We start from the raw sequence: 12,287 nt of genomic DNA on the forward strand, positions 1-12,287 counted from the left end.
AGCAACACCTCACTGTGTTTGTTTCATACAACTGGCCCATATTTAACTTTCACCAATTTTGTGCATTCAAACGTATAGCGTCACAAAGGTCCCAGACGAGAATGCCTCTGGAAGCAACATGCTAAGCCTGGATAGCTCAGGCTTTGGAGCATGCAACTCTTTGTTTGTAGACTATACACCCAGCAAATTTGAAACATTCATTTGAAACTGTATCTGAACAAAATGTCAGCCTTCTGGACACAGGCCAACTTTTTGAAACGATGACGGTCACAAAGGTCCCGGACGAGAATGCCTCTGATTGAGTAGCAGTAAGCCCGGCTAGCTCAGTCGGTAGAGCATGAGACTCTTAATCTCAGGGTCGTGGGTTCGAGCCCCATGTTGGGCGTGTTTACATTATGGAGGCCTATCCGTCACTCTGAGAGGCTTCAAGTAGTTGAATCAACTATTGCAGATCCAGAGGTGCTGTGGCTTAGCTGGTTGAAAGCGCCTGTCTTGTAAACAGGAGATCCTGGGTTCAACTCCCAGCAGCACCTCACTGTGTTTGTTTCATACAACTGGCCCATTTTTTACTTTCACCAATGTTGTGGATTCAAACGTATAGCGTCACAAAGGTCCCAGACGAGAATGCCTCTGGAAGCAACATGCTAAGCCTGGATAGCTCAGGCTTTGGAGCATGCAACTCTTTGTTTGTAGACTATACACCCAGCAAATTTGAAACATTCATTTGAAACTGTATCTGGACAAAATGTCAGCCTTCTGGACACAGGCCAAGCGTTTGAAACGATGACGGTCACAAAGGTCCCCGACGAGAATGCCTCTGGTTGCGTAGCAGTAAGCCCGGCTAGCTCAGTCGGTAGAGCATGAGACTCTTAATCTCAGGGTCGTGGGTTCGAGCCCCACGTTGGGCGTGTTTGCATTATGGAGGTCTATCCGTCACTCTGAGAGGCTTCAAGTAGTTGAATCAACTATTGCAGATCCAGAGGTGCTGTGGCTTAGCTGGTTGAAAGCGCCTGTCTTGTAAACAGGAGATCCTGGGTTCAACTCCCAGCAGCACCTCACTGTGTTTGTTTCATACAACTGGCCCCTTTTTAACTTTCACCAATGTTGTGGATTCAAACGTATAGCGTCACAAAGGTCCCAGACGAGAATGCCTCTGGAAGCAACATGCTAAAGCCTGGATAGCTCAGGCGTTGGAGCATGGCACTCTTTGTTTGTAGACTATACACCCAGCAAATTTGAAACGTTCATTTGAAACTGTATCTGGACAAAATGTCAGCCTTCTGGACACAGGCCAAGCGTTTGAAACGATGACGGTCACAAAGGTCCCCGACGAGAATGCCTCTGATTGACTAGCAGTAAGCCCGGCTAGCTCAGTCGGTAGCGCATGAGACTCTTAATCTCAGGGTCGTGGGTTCGAGCCCCACGTTGGGCGTGTTTACATTATGGAGGTCTATCCGTCACTCTGAGAGGCTTCAAGTAGTTGAATCAACTATTGCAGATCCAGAGGTGCTGTGGCTTAGCTGGTTGAAAGCGCCTGTCTTGTAAACAGGAGATCCTGGGTTCAACTCCCAGCAGCACCTCACTGTGTTTGTTTCATACAACTGGCCCATTTTTTACTTTCACCAATGTTGTGGATTCAAACGTTTACCGTCACAAAAGGTCCCAGACGAGAACGCCTCTGGAAGCAACATGCTAAGCCTGGATAGCTCAGGCTTTGGAGCATGCAACTCTTTGTTTGTAGACTATACACCCAGCAATTTTGAAACGTTCATTTGAAACTGTATTTTACAAAATGTCAGCCTTCTGGACACAGGCCAACTTTTTGAAACGATGACGGTCACAAAGGTCCCCGACGAGAATGCCTCTGATTGAGTAGCAGTAAGCCCGGCTAGCTCAGTCGGTAGAGCATGAGACTCTTAATCTCAGGGTCGTGGGTTCGAGCCCCATGTTGGGCGTGTTTACATTATGGAGGCCTATCCGTCACTCTGAGAGGCTTCAAGTAGTTGAATCAACTATTGCAGATCCAGAGGTGCTGTGGCTTTGCTGATTGAAAGCGCCTGTCTTGTAAACAGGAGATCCTGGGTTCAACTCCCAGCAACACCTCACTGTGTTTGTTTCATACAACTGGCCCATATTTAACTTTCACCAATGTTGTGCATTCAAACGTATAGCGTCACAAAGGTCCCAGACGAGAATGCCTCTGGAAGCAACATGCTAAGCCTGGATAGCTCAGGCTTTGGAGCATGCAACTCTTTGTTTGTAGACTATACACCCAGCAAATTTGAAACATTCATTTGAAACTGTATCTGAACAAAATGTCAGCCTTCTGGACACAGGCCAAGCGTTTGAAACGATGACGGTCACAAAGGTCCCCGACGAGAATGCCTCTGGTTGCGTAGCAGTAAGCCCGGCTAGCTCAGTCGGTAGAGCATGAGACTCTTAATCTCAGGGTCGTGGGTTCGAGCCCCACGTTGGGCGTGTTTACATTATGGAGGTCTATCCGTCACTCTGAGAGGCTTCAAGTAGTTGAATCAACTATTGCAGATCCAGAGGTGCTGTGGCTTAGCTGGTTGAAAGCGCCTGTCTTGTAAACAGGAGATCCTGGGTTCAACTCCCAGCAGCACCTCACTGTGTTTGTTTCATACAACTGGCCCATTTTTTACTTTCACCAATGTTGTGGATTCAAACGTATAGCGTCACAAAGGTCCCAGACGAGAACGCCTCTGGAAGCAACATGCTAAAGCCTGAATAGCTCAGGCGTTGCAGCATGCCACTCTTTGTTTGTAGACTATACACCCAGCAAATTTGAAACATTCATTTGAAACTGTATCTGGACAAAATGTCAGCCTTCTGGACACAGGCCAAGCGTTTGAAACGATGACGGTCACAAAGGTCCCCGACGAGAATGCCTCTGATTGAGTAGCAGTAAGCCCGGCTAGCTCAGTCGGTAGAGCATGAGACTCTTAATCTCAGGGTCGTGGGTTCGAGCCCCACGTTGGGCGTGTTTACATTATGGGGACCTATCCGTCACTCTGAGAGGCTTCAAGTAGTTGAATCAACTATTGCAGATCCAGAGGTGCTGTGGCTTAGCTGGTTGAAAGCGCCTGTCTTGTAAACAGGAGATCCTGGGTTCAACTCCCAGCAGCACCTCACTGTGTTTGTTTCATACAACTGGCCCTTTTTTAACTTTCACCAATGTTGTGGATTCAAACGTATAGCGTCACAAAGGTCCCAGACGAGAATGCCTCTGGAAGCAACATGCTAAAGCCTGGATAGCACAGGCGTTGGAGCATGGCCCTCTTTGTTTGTAGATTATACACCCAGCAAATTTGAAACATTCATTTGAAACTGTATCTGGACAAAATGTCAGCCTTCTGGACACAGGCCAAGCGTTTGAAACGATGACGGTCACAAAGGTCCCCGACGAGAATGCCTCTGGTTGCGTAGCAGTAAGCCCGGCTAGCTCAGTCGGTAGAGCATGAGACTCTTAATCTCAGGGTCGTGGGTTCGAGCCCCATGTTGGGCGTGTTTACATTATGGAGGCCTATCCGTCACTCTGAGAGGCTTCAAGTAGTTGAATCAACTATTGCAGATCCAGAGGTGCTGTGGCTTTGCTGATTGAAAGCGCCTGTCTTGTAAACAGGAGATCCTGGGTTCAACTCCCAGCAACACCTCACTGTGTTTGTTTCATACAACTGGCCCATATTTAACTTTCACCAATGTTGTGCATTCAAACGTATAGCGTCACAAAGGTCCCAGACGAGAACGCCTCTGGAAGCAACATGCTAAGCCTGGATAGCTCAGGCTTTGGAGCATGCAACTCTTTGTTTGTAGACTATACACCCAGCAAATTTGAAACATTTATTTGAAACTGTATCTGGACAAAATGTCAGCCTTCTGGACACAGGCCAAGCGTTTGAAACGATGACGGTCACAAAGGTCCCCGACGAGAATGCCTCTGGTTGCGTAGCAGTAAGCCCGGCTAGCTCAGTCGGTAGAGCATGAGACTCTTAATCTCAGGGTCGTGGGTTCGAGCCCCACGTTGGGCGTGTTTACATTATGGAGGTCTATCCGTCACTCTGAGAGGCTTCAAGTAGTTGAATCAACTATTGCAGATCCAGAGGTGCTGTGGCTTAGCTGGTTGAAAGCGCCTGTCTTGTAAACAGGAGATCCTGGGTTCAACTCCCAGCAGCACCTCACTGTGTTTGTTTCATACAACTGGCCCTTTTTTAACTTTCACCAATGTTGTGCATTCAAACGTATAGCGTCACAAAGGTCCCAGACGAGAACGCCTCTGGAAGCAACATGCTAAGCCTGGATAGCACAGGCGTTGGAGCATGGCCCTCTTTGTTTGTAGATTATACACCCAGCAAATTTGAAACATTCATTTGAAACTGTATCTGGACAAAATGTCAGCCTTCTGGACACAGGCCAAGCGTTTGAAACGATGACGGTCACAAAGGTCCCCGACGAGAATGCCTCTGGTTGCGTAGCAGTAAGCCCGGCTAGCTCAGTCGGTAGAGCATGAGACTCTTAATCTCAGGGTCGTGGGTTCGAGCCCCATGTTGGGCGTGTTTACATTATGGAGGCCTATCCGTCACTCTGAGAGGCTTCAAGTAGTTGAATCAACTATTGCAGATCCAGAGGTGCTGTGGCTTTGCTGATTGAAAGCGCCTGTCTTGTAAACAGGAGATCCTGGGTTCAACTCCCAGCAACACCTCACTGTGTTTGTTTCATACAACTGGCCCATATTTAACTTTCACCAATGTTGTGCATTCAAACGTATAGCGTCACAAAGGTCCCAGACGAGAACGCCTCTGGAAGCAACATGCTAAGCCTGGATAGCTCAGGCTTTGGAGCATGCAACTCTTTGTTTGTAGACTATACACCCAGCAAATTTGAAACATTTATTTGAAACTGTATCTGGACAAAATGTCAGCCTTCTGGACACAGGCCAAGCGTTTGAAACGATGACGGTCACAAAGGTCCCCGACGAGAATGCCTCTGGTTGCGTAGCAGTAAGCCCGGCTAGCTCAGTCGGTAGAGCATGAGACTCTTAATCTCAGGGTCGTGGGTTCGAGCCCCACGTTGGGCGTGTTTACATTATGGAGGTCTATCCGTCACTCTGAGAGGCTTCAAGTAGTTGAATCAACTATTGCAGATCCAGAGGTGCTGTGGCTTAGCTGGTTGAAAGCGCCTGTCTTGTAAACAGGAGATCCTGGGTTCAACTCCCAGCAGCACCTCACTGTGTTTGTTTCATACAACTGGCCCATTTTTTACTTTCACCAATGTTGTGGATTCAAACGTATAGCGTCACAAAGGTCCCTGTCGAGAATGCCTCTGGAAGCAACATGCTAAAGCCTGAATAGCTCAGGCGTTGGAGCATGCCACTCTTTGTTTGTAGACTATACACCCAGCAAATTTGAAACATTCATTTGAAACTGTATCTGGACAAAATGTCAGCCTTCTGGACACAGGCCAACTTTTTGAAACGATGACGGTCACAAAGGTCCCCGACGAGAATGCCTCTGATTGAGTAGCAGTAAGCCCGGCTAGCTCAGTCGGTAGAGCATGAGACTCTTAATCTCAGGGTCGTGGGTTCGAGCCCCATGTTGGGCGTGTTTACATTATGGGGACCTATCCGTCACTCTGAGAGGCTTCAAGTAGTTGAATCAACTATTGCAGATCCAGAGGTGCTGTGGCTTAGCTGGTTGAAAGCGCCTGTCTTGTAAACAGGAGATCCTGGGTTCAACTCCCAGCAGCACCTCACTGTGTTTGTTTCATACAACTGGCCCATTTTTTACTTTCACCAATGTTGTGGATTCAAACGTTTACCGTCACAAAAGGTCCCAGACGAGAACGCCTCTGGAAGCAACATGCTAAGCCTGGATAGCTCAGGCTTTGGAGCATGCAACTCTTTGTTTGTAGACTATACACCCAGCAATTTTGAAACGTTCATTTGAAACTGTATCTGGACAAAATGTCAGCCTTCTGGACACAGGCCAACTTTTTGAAACGATGACGGTCACAAAGGTCCCCGACGAGAATGCCTCTGATTGAGTAGCAGTAAGCCCGGCTAGCTCAGTCGGTAGAGCATGAGACTCTTAATCTCAGGGTCGTGGGTTCGAGCCCCATGTTGGGCGTGTTTACATTATGGAGGCCTATCCGTCACTCTGAGAGGCTTCAAGTAGTTGAATCAACTATTGCAGATCCAGAGGTGCTGTGGCTTTGCTGATTGAAAGCGCCTGTCTTGTAAACAGGAGATCCTGGGTTCAACTCCCAGCAACACCTCACTGTGTTTGTTTCATACAACTGGCCCATATTTAACTTTCACCAATGTTGTGCATTCAAACGTATAGCGTCACAAAGGTCCCAGACGAGAATGCCTCTGGAAGCAACATGCTAAGCCTGGATAGCTCAGGCTTTGGAGCATGCAACTCTTTGTTTGTAGACTATACACCCAGCAAATTTGAAACATTCATTTGAAACTGTATCTGAACAAAATGTCAGCCTTCTGGACACAGGCCAACTTTTTGAAACGATGACGGTCACAAAGGTCCCCGACGAGAATGCCTCTGATTGAGTAGCAGTAAGCCCGGCTAGCTCAGTCGGTAGAGCATGAGACTCTTAATCTCAGGGTCGTGGGTTCGAGCCCCACGTTGGGCGTGTTTGCATTATGGAGGTCTATCCGTCACTCTGAGAGGCTTCAAGTAGTTGAATCAACTATTGCAGATCCAGAGGTGCTGTGGCTTAGCTGGTTGAAAGCGCCTGTCTTGTAAACAGGAGATCCTGGGTTCAACTCCCAGCAGCACCTCACTGTGTTTGTTTCATACAACTGGCCCCTTTTTAACTTTCACCAATGTTGTGGATTCAAACGTATAGCGTCACAAAGGTCCCAGACGAGAATGCCTCTGGAAGCAACATGCTAAAGCCTGGATAGCTCAGGCGTTGGAGCATGGCACTCTTTGTTTGTAGACTATACACCCAGCAAATTTGAAACGTTCATTTGAAACTGTATCTGGACAAAATGTCAGCCTTCTGGACACAGGCCAAGCGTTTGAAACGATGACGGTCACAAAGGTCCCCGACGAGAATGCCTCTGATTGACTAGCAGTAAGCCCGGCTAGCTCAGTCGGTAGAGCATGAGACTCTTAATCTCAGGGTCGTGGGTTCGAGCCCCACGTTGGGCGTGTTTACATTATGGAGGTCTATCCGTCACTCTGAGAGGCTTCAAGTAGTTGAATCAACTATTGCAGATCCAGAGGTGCTGTGGCTTAGCTGGTTGAAAGCGCCTGTCTTGTAAACAGGAGATCCTGGGTTCAACTCCCAGCAGCACCTCACTGTGTTTGTTTCATACAACTGGCCCATTTTTTACTTTCACCAATGTTGTGGATTCAAACGTTTACCGTCACAAAAGGTCCCAGACGAGAACGCCTCTGGAAGCAACATGCTAAGCCTGGATAGCTCAGGCTTTGGAGCATGCAACTCTTTGTTTGTAGACTATACACCCAGCAATTTTGAAACGTTCATTTGAAACTGTATTTTACAAAATGTCAGCCTTCTGGACACAGGCCAACTTTTTGAAACGATGACGGTCACAAAGGTCCCCGACGAGAATGCCTCTGATTGAGTAGCAGTAAGCCCGGCTAGCTCAGTCGGTAGAGCATGAGACTCTTAATCTCAGGGTCGTGGGTTCGAGCCCCATGTTGGGCGTGTTTACATTATGGAGGCCTATCCGTCACTCTGAGAGGCTTCAAGTAGTTGAATCAACTATTGCAGATCCAGAGGTGCTGTGGCTTTGCTGATTGAAAGCGCCTGTCTTGTAAACAGGAGATCCTGGGTTCAACTCCCAGCAACACCTCACTGTGTTTGTTTCATACAACTGGCCCATATTTAACTTTCACCAATGTTGTGCATTCAAACGTATAGCGTCACAAAGGTCCCAGACGAGAATGCCTCTGGAAGCAACATGCTAAGCCTGGATAGCTCAGGCTTTGGAGCATGCAACTCTTTGTTTGTAGACTATACACCCAGCAAATTTGAAACATTCATTTGAAACTGTATCTGAACAAAATGTCAGCCTTCTGGACACAGGCCAAGCGTTTGAAACGATGACGGTCACAAAGGTCCCCGACGAGAATGCCTCTGGTTGCGTAGCAGTAAGCCCGGCTAGCTCAGTCGGTAGAGCATGAGACTCTTAATCTCAGGGTCGTGGGTTCGAGCCCCACGTTGGGCGTGTTTACATTATGGAGGTCTATCCGTCACTCTGAGAGGCTTCAAGTAGTTGAATCAACTATTGCAGATCCAGAGGTGCTGTGGCTTAGCTGGTTGAAAGCGCCTGTCTTGTAAACAGGAGATCCTGGGTTCAACTCCCAGCAGCACCTCACTGTGTTTGTTTCATACAACTGGCCCATTTTTTACTTTCACCAATGTTGTGGATTCAAACGTATAGCGTCACAAAGGTCCCAGACGAGAACGCCTCTGGAAGCAACATGCTAAAGCCTGAATAGCTCAGGCGTTGCAGCATGCCACTCTTTGTTTGTAGACTATACACCCAGCAAATTTGAAACATTCATTTGAAACTGTATCTGGACAAAATGTCAGCCTTCTGGACACAGGCCAAGCGTTTGAAACGATGACGGTCACAAAGGTCCCCGACGAGAATGCCTCTGATTGAGTAGCAGTAAGCCCGGCTAGCTCAGTCGGTAGAGCATGAGACTCTTAATCTCAGGGTCGTGGGTTCGAGCCCCACGTTGGGCGTGTTTACATTATGGGGACCTATCCGTCACTCTGAGAGGCTTCAAGTAGTTGAATCAACTATTGCAGATCCAGAGGTGCTGTGGCTTAGCTGGTTGAAAGCGCCTGTCTTGTAAACAGGAGATCCTGGGTTCAACTCCCAGCAGCACCTCACTGTGTTTGTTTCATACAACTGGCCCTTTTTTAACTTTCACCAATGTTGTGGATTCAAACGTATAGCGTCACAAAGGTCCCAGACGAGAATGCCTCTGGAAGCAACATGCTAAAGCCTGGATAGCACAGGCGTTGGAGCATGGCCCTCTTTGTTTGTAGATTATACACCCAGCAAATTTGAAACATTCATTTGAAACTGTATCTGGACAAAATGTCAGCCTTCTGGACACAGGCCAAGCGTTTGAAACGATGACGGTCACAAAGGTCCCCGACGAGAATGCCTCTGGTTGCGCAGCAGTAAGCCCGGCTAGCTCAGTCGGTAGAGCATGAGACTCTTAATCTCAGGGTCGTGGGTTCGAGCCCCACGTTGGGCGTGTTTACATTATGGGGACCTATCCGTCACTCTGAGAGGCTTCAAGTAGTTGAATCAACTATTGCAGATCCAGAGGTGCTGTGGCTTTGCTGATTGAAAGCGCCTGTCTTGTAAACAGGAGATCCTGGGTTCAACTCCCAGCAGCACCTCACTGTGTTTGTTTCATACAACTGGCCCTTTTTTAACTTTCACCAATGTTGTGCATTCAAACGTATAGCGTCACAAAGGTCCCAGACGAGAACGCCTCTGGAAGCAACATGCTAAGCCTGGATAGCACAGGCGTTGGAGCATGGCCCTCTTTGTTTGTAGATTATACACCCAGCAAATTTGAAACATTCATTTGAAACTGTATCTGGACAAAATGTCAGCCTTCTGGACACAGGCCAAGCGTTTGAAACGATGACGGTCACAAAGGTCCCCGACGAGAATGCCTCTGGTTGCGTAGCAGTAAGCCCGGCTAGCTCAGTCGGTAGAGCATGAGACTCTTAATCTCAGGGTCGTGGGTTCGAGCCCCATGTTGGGCGTGTTTACATTATGGAGGCCTATCCGTCACTCTGAGAGGCTTCAAGTAGTTGAATCAACTATTGCAGATCCAGAGGTGCTGTGGCTTTGCTGATTGAAAGCGCCTGTCTTGTAAACAGGAGATCCTGGGTTCAACTCCCAGCAACACCTCACTGTGTTTGTTTCATACAACTGGCCCATATTTAACTTTCACCAATGTTGTGCATTCAAACGTATAGCGTCACAAAGGTCCCAGACGAGAACGCCTCTGGAAGCAACATGCTAAGCCTGGATAGCTCAGGCTTTGGAGCATGCAACTCTTTGTTTGTAGACTATACACCCAGCAAATTTGAAACATTTATTTGAAACTGTATCTGGACAAAATGTCAGCCTTCTGGACACAGGCCAAGCGTTTGAAACGATGACGGTCACAAAGGTCCCCGACGAGAATGCCTCTGGTTGCGTAGCAGTAAGCCCGGCTAGCTCAGTCGGTAGAGCATGAGACTCTTAATCTCAGGGTCGTGGGTTCGAGCCCCACGTTGGGCGTGTTTACATTATGGAGGTCTATCCGTCACTCTGAGAGGCTTCAAGTAGTTGAATCAACTATTGCAGATCCAGAGGTGCTGTGGCTTAGCTGGTTGAAAGCGCCTGTCTTGTAAACAGGAGATCCTGGGTTCAACTCCCAGCAGCACCTCACTGTGTTTGTTTCATACAACTGGCCCATTTTTTACTTTCACCAATGTTGTGGATTCAAACGTATAGCGTCACAAAGGTCCCTGTCGAGAATGCCTCTGGAAGCAACATGCTAAAGCCTGAATAGCTCAGGCGTTGGAGCATGCCACTCTTTGTTTGTAGACTATACACCCAGCAAATTTGAAACATTCATTTGAAACTGTATCTGGACAAAATGTCAGCCTTCTGGACACAGGCCAACTTTTTGAAACGATGACGGTCACAAAGGTCCCCGACGAGAATGCCTCTGATTGAGTAGCAGTAAGCCCGGCTAGCTCAGTCGGTAGAGCATGAGACTCTTAATCTCAGGGTCGTGGGTTCGAGCCCCATGTTGGGCGTGTTTACATTATGGGGACCTATCCGTCACTCTGAGAGGCTTCAAGTAGTTGAATCAACTATTGCAGATCCAGAGGTGCTGTGGCTTAGCTGGTTGAAAGCGCCTGTCTTGTAAACAGGAGATCCTGGGTTCAACTCCCAGCAGCACCTCACTGTGTTTGTGTCATACAACTGGCCCATTTTTTACTTTCACCAATGTTGTGGATTCAAACGTTTACCGTCACAAAAGGTCCCAGACGAGAACGCCTCTGGAAGCAACATGCTAAGCCTGGATAGCTCAGGCTTTGGAGCATGCAACTCTTTGTTTGTAGACTATACACCCAGCAATTTTGAAACGTTCATTTGAAACTGTATCTGGACAAAATGTCAGCCTTCTGGACACAGGCCAACTTTTTGAAACGATGACGGTCACAAAGGTCCCCGACGAGAATGCCTCTGATTGAGTAGCAGTAAGCCCGGCTAGCTCAGTCGGTAGAGCATGAGACTCTTAATCTCAGGGTCGTGGGTTCGAACCCCATGTTGGGCGTGTTTACATTATGGAGGCCTATCCGTCACTCTGAGAGGCTTCAAGTAGTTGAATCAACTATTGCAGATCCAGAGGTGCTGTGGCTTTGCTGATTGAAAGCGCCTGTCTTGTAAACAGGAGATCCTGGGTTCAACTCCCAGCAACACCTCACTGTGTTTGTTTCATACAACTGGCCCATATTTAACTTTCACCAATGTTGTGCATTCAAACGTATAGCGTCACAAAGGTCCCAGACGAGAATGCCTCTGGAAGCAACATGCTAAGCCTGGATAGCTCAGGCTTTGGAGCATGCAACTCTTTGTTTGTAGACTATACACCCAGCAAATTTGAAACATTCATTTGAAACTGTATCTGAACAAAATGTCAGCCTTCTGGACACAGGCCAACTTTTTGAAACGATGACGGTCACAAAGGTCCCGGACGAGAATGCCTCTGATTGAGTAGCAGTAAGCCCGGCTAGCTCAGTCGGTAGAGCATGAGACTCTTAATCTCAGGGTCGTGGGTTCGAGCCCCATGTTGGGCGTGTTTACATTATGGAGGCCTATCCGTCACTCTGAGAGGCTTCAAGTAGTTGAATCAACTATTGCAGATCCAGAGGTGCTGTGGCTTAGCTGGTTGAAAGCGCCTGTCTTGTAAACAGGAGATCCTGGGTTCAACTCCCAGCAGCACCTCACTGTGTTTGTTTCATACAACTGGCCCATTTTTTACTTTCACCAATGTTGTGGATTCAAACGTATAGCGTCACAAAGGTCCCAGACGAGAATGCCTCTGGAAGCAACATGCTAAGCCTGGATAGCTCAGGCTTTGGAGCATGCAACTCTTTGTTTGTAGACTATACACCCAGCAAATTTGAAACATTCATTTGAAACTGTATCTGGACAAAATGTCAGCCTTCTGGACACAGGCCAA

General features: G+C 47.8%; 38 non-coding genes across 38 annotated transcripts; all 38 read left to right on the top strand.

Moving 5' to 3' along the window:
- The first annotated feature begins 312 nt into the window (after positions 1–312).
- trnak-cuu (transfer RNA lysine (anticodon CUU)) lies at positions 313–385 on the top strand. The gene has a single exon. It is a non-coding gene; the product is annotated as a tRNA-Lys (tRNA).
- A 73-nt stretch (positions 386–458) lies between these two features.
- trnat-ugu (transfer RNA threonine (anticodon UGU)) lies at positions 459–533 on the top strand. The gene has a single exon. It is a non-coding gene; the product is annotated as a tRNA-Thr (tRNA).
- A 302-nt stretch (positions 534–835) lies between these two features.
- trnak-cuu (transfer RNA lysine (anticodon CUU)) lies at positions 836–908 on the top strand. The gene has a single exon. It is a non-coding gene; the product is annotated as a tRNA-Lys (tRNA).
- Positions 909–981: 73 nt separating this feature from the next.
- Positions 982–1,056, top strand: trnat-ugu (transfer RNA threonine (anticodon UGU)). Its single transcript has one exon. It is a non-coding gene; the product is annotated as a tRNA-Thr (tRNA).
- A 449-nt stretch (positions 1,057–1,505) lies between these two features.
- On the top strand, positions 1,506–1,580 carry trnat-ugu (transfer RNA threonine (anticodon UGU)). The gene has a single exon. It is a non-coding gene; the product is annotated as a tRNA-Thr (tRNA).
- A 302-nt stretch (positions 1,581–1,882) lies between these two features.
- trnak-cuu (transfer RNA lysine (anticodon CUU)) lies at positions 1,883–1,955 on the top strand. The gene has a single exon. It is a non-coding gene; the product is annotated as a tRNA-Lys (tRNA).
- A 450-nt stretch (positions 1,956–2,405) lies between these two features.
- trnak-cuu (transfer RNA lysine (anticodon CUU)) lies at positions 2,406–2,478 on the top strand. The gene has a single exon. It is a non-coding gene; the product is annotated as a tRNA-Lys (tRNA).
- A 73-nt stretch (positions 2,479–2,551) lies between these two features.
- Positions 2,552–2,626, top strand: trnat-ugu (transfer RNA threonine (anticodon UGU)). The gene has a single exon. It is a non-coding gene; the product is annotated as a tRNA-Thr (tRNA).
- Positions 2,627–2,929: 303 nt separating this feature from the next.
- On the top strand, positions 2,930–3,002 carry trnak-cuu (transfer RNA lysine (anticodon CUU)). The gene has a single exon. It is a non-coding gene; the product is annotated as a tRNA-Lys (tRNA).
- Positions 3,003–3,075: 73 nt separating this feature from the next.
- trnat-ugu (transfer RNA threonine (anticodon UGU)) lies at positions 3,076–3,150 on the top strand. The gene has a single exon. It is a non-coding gene; the product is annotated as a tRNA-Thr (tRNA).
- Positions 3,151–3,453: 303 nt separating this feature from the next.
- On the top strand, positions 3,454–3,526 carry trnak-cuu (transfer RNA lysine (anticodon CUU)). The gene has a single exon. It is a non-coding gene; the product is annotated as a tRNA-Lys (tRNA).
- A 450-nt stretch (positions 3,527–3,976) lies between these two features.
- On the top strand, positions 3,977–4,049 carry trnak-cuu (transfer RNA lysine (anticodon CUU)). The gene has a single exon. It is a non-coding gene; the product is annotated as a tRNA-Lys (tRNA).
- Positions 4,050–4,122: 73 nt separating this feature from the next.
- Positions 4,123–4,197, top strand: trnat-ugu (transfer RNA threonine (anticodon UGU)). The gene has a single exon. It is a non-coding gene; the product is annotated as a tRNA-Thr (tRNA).
- Positions 4,198–4,499: 302 nt separating this feature from the next.
- Positions 4,500–4,572, top strand: trnak-cuu (transfer RNA lysine (anticodon CUU)). Its single transcript has one exon. It is a non-coding gene; the product is annotated as a tRNA-Lys (tRNA).
- Positions 4,573–5,022: 450 nt separating this feature from the next.
- On the top strand, positions 5,023–5,095 carry trnak-cuu (transfer RNA lysine (anticodon CUU)). Its single transcript has one exon. It is a non-coding gene; the product is annotated as a tRNA-Lys (tRNA).
- Positions 5,096–5,168: 73 nt separating this feature from the next.
- trnat-ugu (transfer RNA threonine (anticodon UGU)) lies at positions 5,169–5,243 on the top strand. The gene has a single exon. It is a non-coding gene; the product is annotated as a tRNA-Thr (tRNA).
- Positions 5,244–5,546: 303 nt separating this feature from the next.
- trnak-cuu (transfer RNA lysine (anticodon CUU)) lies at positions 5,547–5,619 on the top strand. The gene has a single exon. It is a non-coding gene; the product is annotated as a tRNA-Lys (tRNA).
- A 73-nt stretch (positions 5,620–5,692) lies between these two features.
- trnat-ugu (transfer RNA threonine (anticodon UGU)) lies at positions 5,693–5,767 on the top strand. Its single transcript has one exon. It is a non-coding gene; the product is annotated as a tRNA-Thr (tRNA).
- A 303-nt stretch (positions 5,768–6,070) lies between these two features.
- Positions 6,071–6,143, top strand: trnak-cuu (transfer RNA lysine (anticodon CUU)). The gene has a single exon. It is a non-coding gene; the product is annotated as a tRNA-Lys (tRNA).
- Positions 6,144–6,593: 450 nt separating this feature from the next.
- Positions 6,594–6,666, top strand: trnak-cuu (transfer RNA lysine (anticodon CUU)). Its single transcript has one exon. It is a non-coding gene; the product is annotated as a tRNA-Lys (tRNA).
- Positions 6,667–6,739: 73 nt separating this feature from the next.
- trnat-ugu (transfer RNA threonine (anticodon UGU)) lies at positions 6,740–6,814 on the top strand. Its single transcript has one exon. It is a non-coding gene; the product is annotated as a tRNA-Thr (tRNA).
- A 303-nt stretch (positions 6,815–7,117) lies between these two features.
- trnak-cuu (transfer RNA lysine (anticodon CUU)) lies at positions 7,118–7,190 on the top strand. Its single transcript has one exon. It is a non-coding gene; the product is annotated as a tRNA-Lys (tRNA).
- A 73-nt stretch (positions 7,191–7,263) lies between these two features.
- trnat-ugu (transfer RNA threonine (anticodon UGU)) lies at positions 7,264–7,338 on the top strand. The gene has a single exon. It is a non-coding gene; the product is annotated as a tRNA-Thr (tRNA).
- Positions 7,339–7,640: 302 nt separating this feature from the next.
- On the top strand, positions 7,641–7,713 carry trnak-cuu (transfer RNA lysine (anticodon CUU)). Its single transcript has one exon. It is a non-coding gene; the product is annotated as a tRNA-Lys (tRNA).
- Positions 7,714–8,163: 450 nt separating this feature from the next.
- On the top strand, positions 8,164–8,236 carry trnak-cuu (transfer RNA lysine (anticodon CUU)). The gene has a single exon. It is a non-coding gene; the product is annotated as a tRNA-Lys (tRNA).
- Positions 8,237–8,309: 73 nt separating this feature from the next.
- trnat-ugu (transfer RNA threonine (anticodon UGU)) lies at positions 8,310–8,384 on the top strand. The gene has a single exon. It is a non-coding gene; the product is annotated as a tRNA-Thr (tRNA).
- A 303-nt stretch (positions 8,385–8,687) lies between these two features.
- trnak-cuu (transfer RNA lysine (anticodon CUU)) lies at positions 8,688–8,760 on the top strand. The gene has a single exon. It is a non-coding gene; the product is annotated as a tRNA-Lys (tRNA).
- A 73-nt stretch (positions 8,761–8,833) lies between these two features.
- trnat-ugu (transfer RNA threonine (anticodon UGU)) lies at positions 8,834–8,908 on the top strand. The gene has a single exon. It is a non-coding gene; the product is annotated as a tRNA-Thr (tRNA).
- Positions 8,909–9,211: 303 nt separating this feature from the next.
- Positions 9,212–9,284, top strand: trnak-cuu (transfer RNA lysine (anticodon CUU)). The gene has a single exon. It is a non-coding gene; the product is annotated as a tRNA-Lys (tRNA).
- A 73-nt stretch (positions 9,285–9,357) lies between these two features.
- On the top strand, positions 9,358–9,432 carry trnat-ugu (transfer RNA threonine (anticodon UGU)). Its single transcript has one exon. It is a non-coding gene; the product is annotated as a tRNA-Thr (tRNA).
- A 302-nt stretch (positions 9,433–9,734) lies between these two features.
- On the top strand, positions 9,735–9,807 carry trnak-cuu (transfer RNA lysine (anticodon CUU)). The gene has a single exon. It is a non-coding gene; the product is annotated as a tRNA-Lys (tRNA).
- A 450-nt stretch (positions 9,808–10,257) lies between these two features.
- On the top strand, positions 10,258–10,330 carry trnak-cuu (transfer RNA lysine (anticodon CUU)). The gene has a single exon. It is a non-coding gene; the product is annotated as a tRNA-Lys (tRNA).
- Positions 10,331–10,403: 73 nt separating this feature from the next.
- Positions 10,404–10,478, top strand: trnat-ugu (transfer RNA threonine (anticodon UGU)). Its single transcript has one exon. It is a non-coding gene; the product is annotated as a tRNA-Thr (tRNA).
- Positions 10,479–10,781: 303 nt separating this feature from the next.
- On the top strand, positions 10,782–10,854 carry trnak-cuu (transfer RNA lysine (anticodon CUU)). The gene has a single exon. It is a non-coding gene; the product is annotated as a tRNA-Lys (tRNA).
- A 73-nt stretch (positions 10,855–10,927) lies between these two features.
- trnat-ugu (transfer RNA threonine (anticodon UGU)) lies at positions 10,928–11,002 on the top strand. Its single transcript has one exon. It is a non-coding gene; the product is annotated as a tRNA-Thr (tRNA).
- A 303-nt stretch (positions 11,003–11,305) lies between these two features.
- Positions 11,306–11,378, top strand: trnak-cuu (transfer RNA lysine (anticodon CUU)). The gene has a single exon. It is a non-coding gene; the product is annotated as a tRNA-Lys (tRNA).
- A 450-nt stretch (positions 11,379–11,828) lies between these two features.
- On the top strand, positions 11,829–11,901 carry trnak-cuu (transfer RNA lysine (anticodon CUU)). Its single transcript has one exon. It is a non-coding gene; the product is annotated as a tRNA-Lys (tRNA).
- Positions 11,902–11,974: 73 nt separating this feature from the next.
- Positions 11,975–12,049, top strand: trnat-ugu (transfer RNA threonine (anticodon UGU)). Its single transcript has one exon. It is a non-coding gene; the product is annotated as a tRNA-Thr (tRNA).
- Positions 12,050–12,287: the final 238 nt, after the last annotated feature.

Source organism: Osmerus mordax, chromosome 7 (genome assembly GCF_038355195.1).
Source record: "Osmerus mordax isolate fOsmMor3 chromosome 7, fOsmMor3.pri, whole genome shotgun sequence".
NCBI lineage: Eukaryota > Metazoa > Chordata > Actinopteri > Osmeriformes > Osmeridae > Osmerus > Osmerus mordax.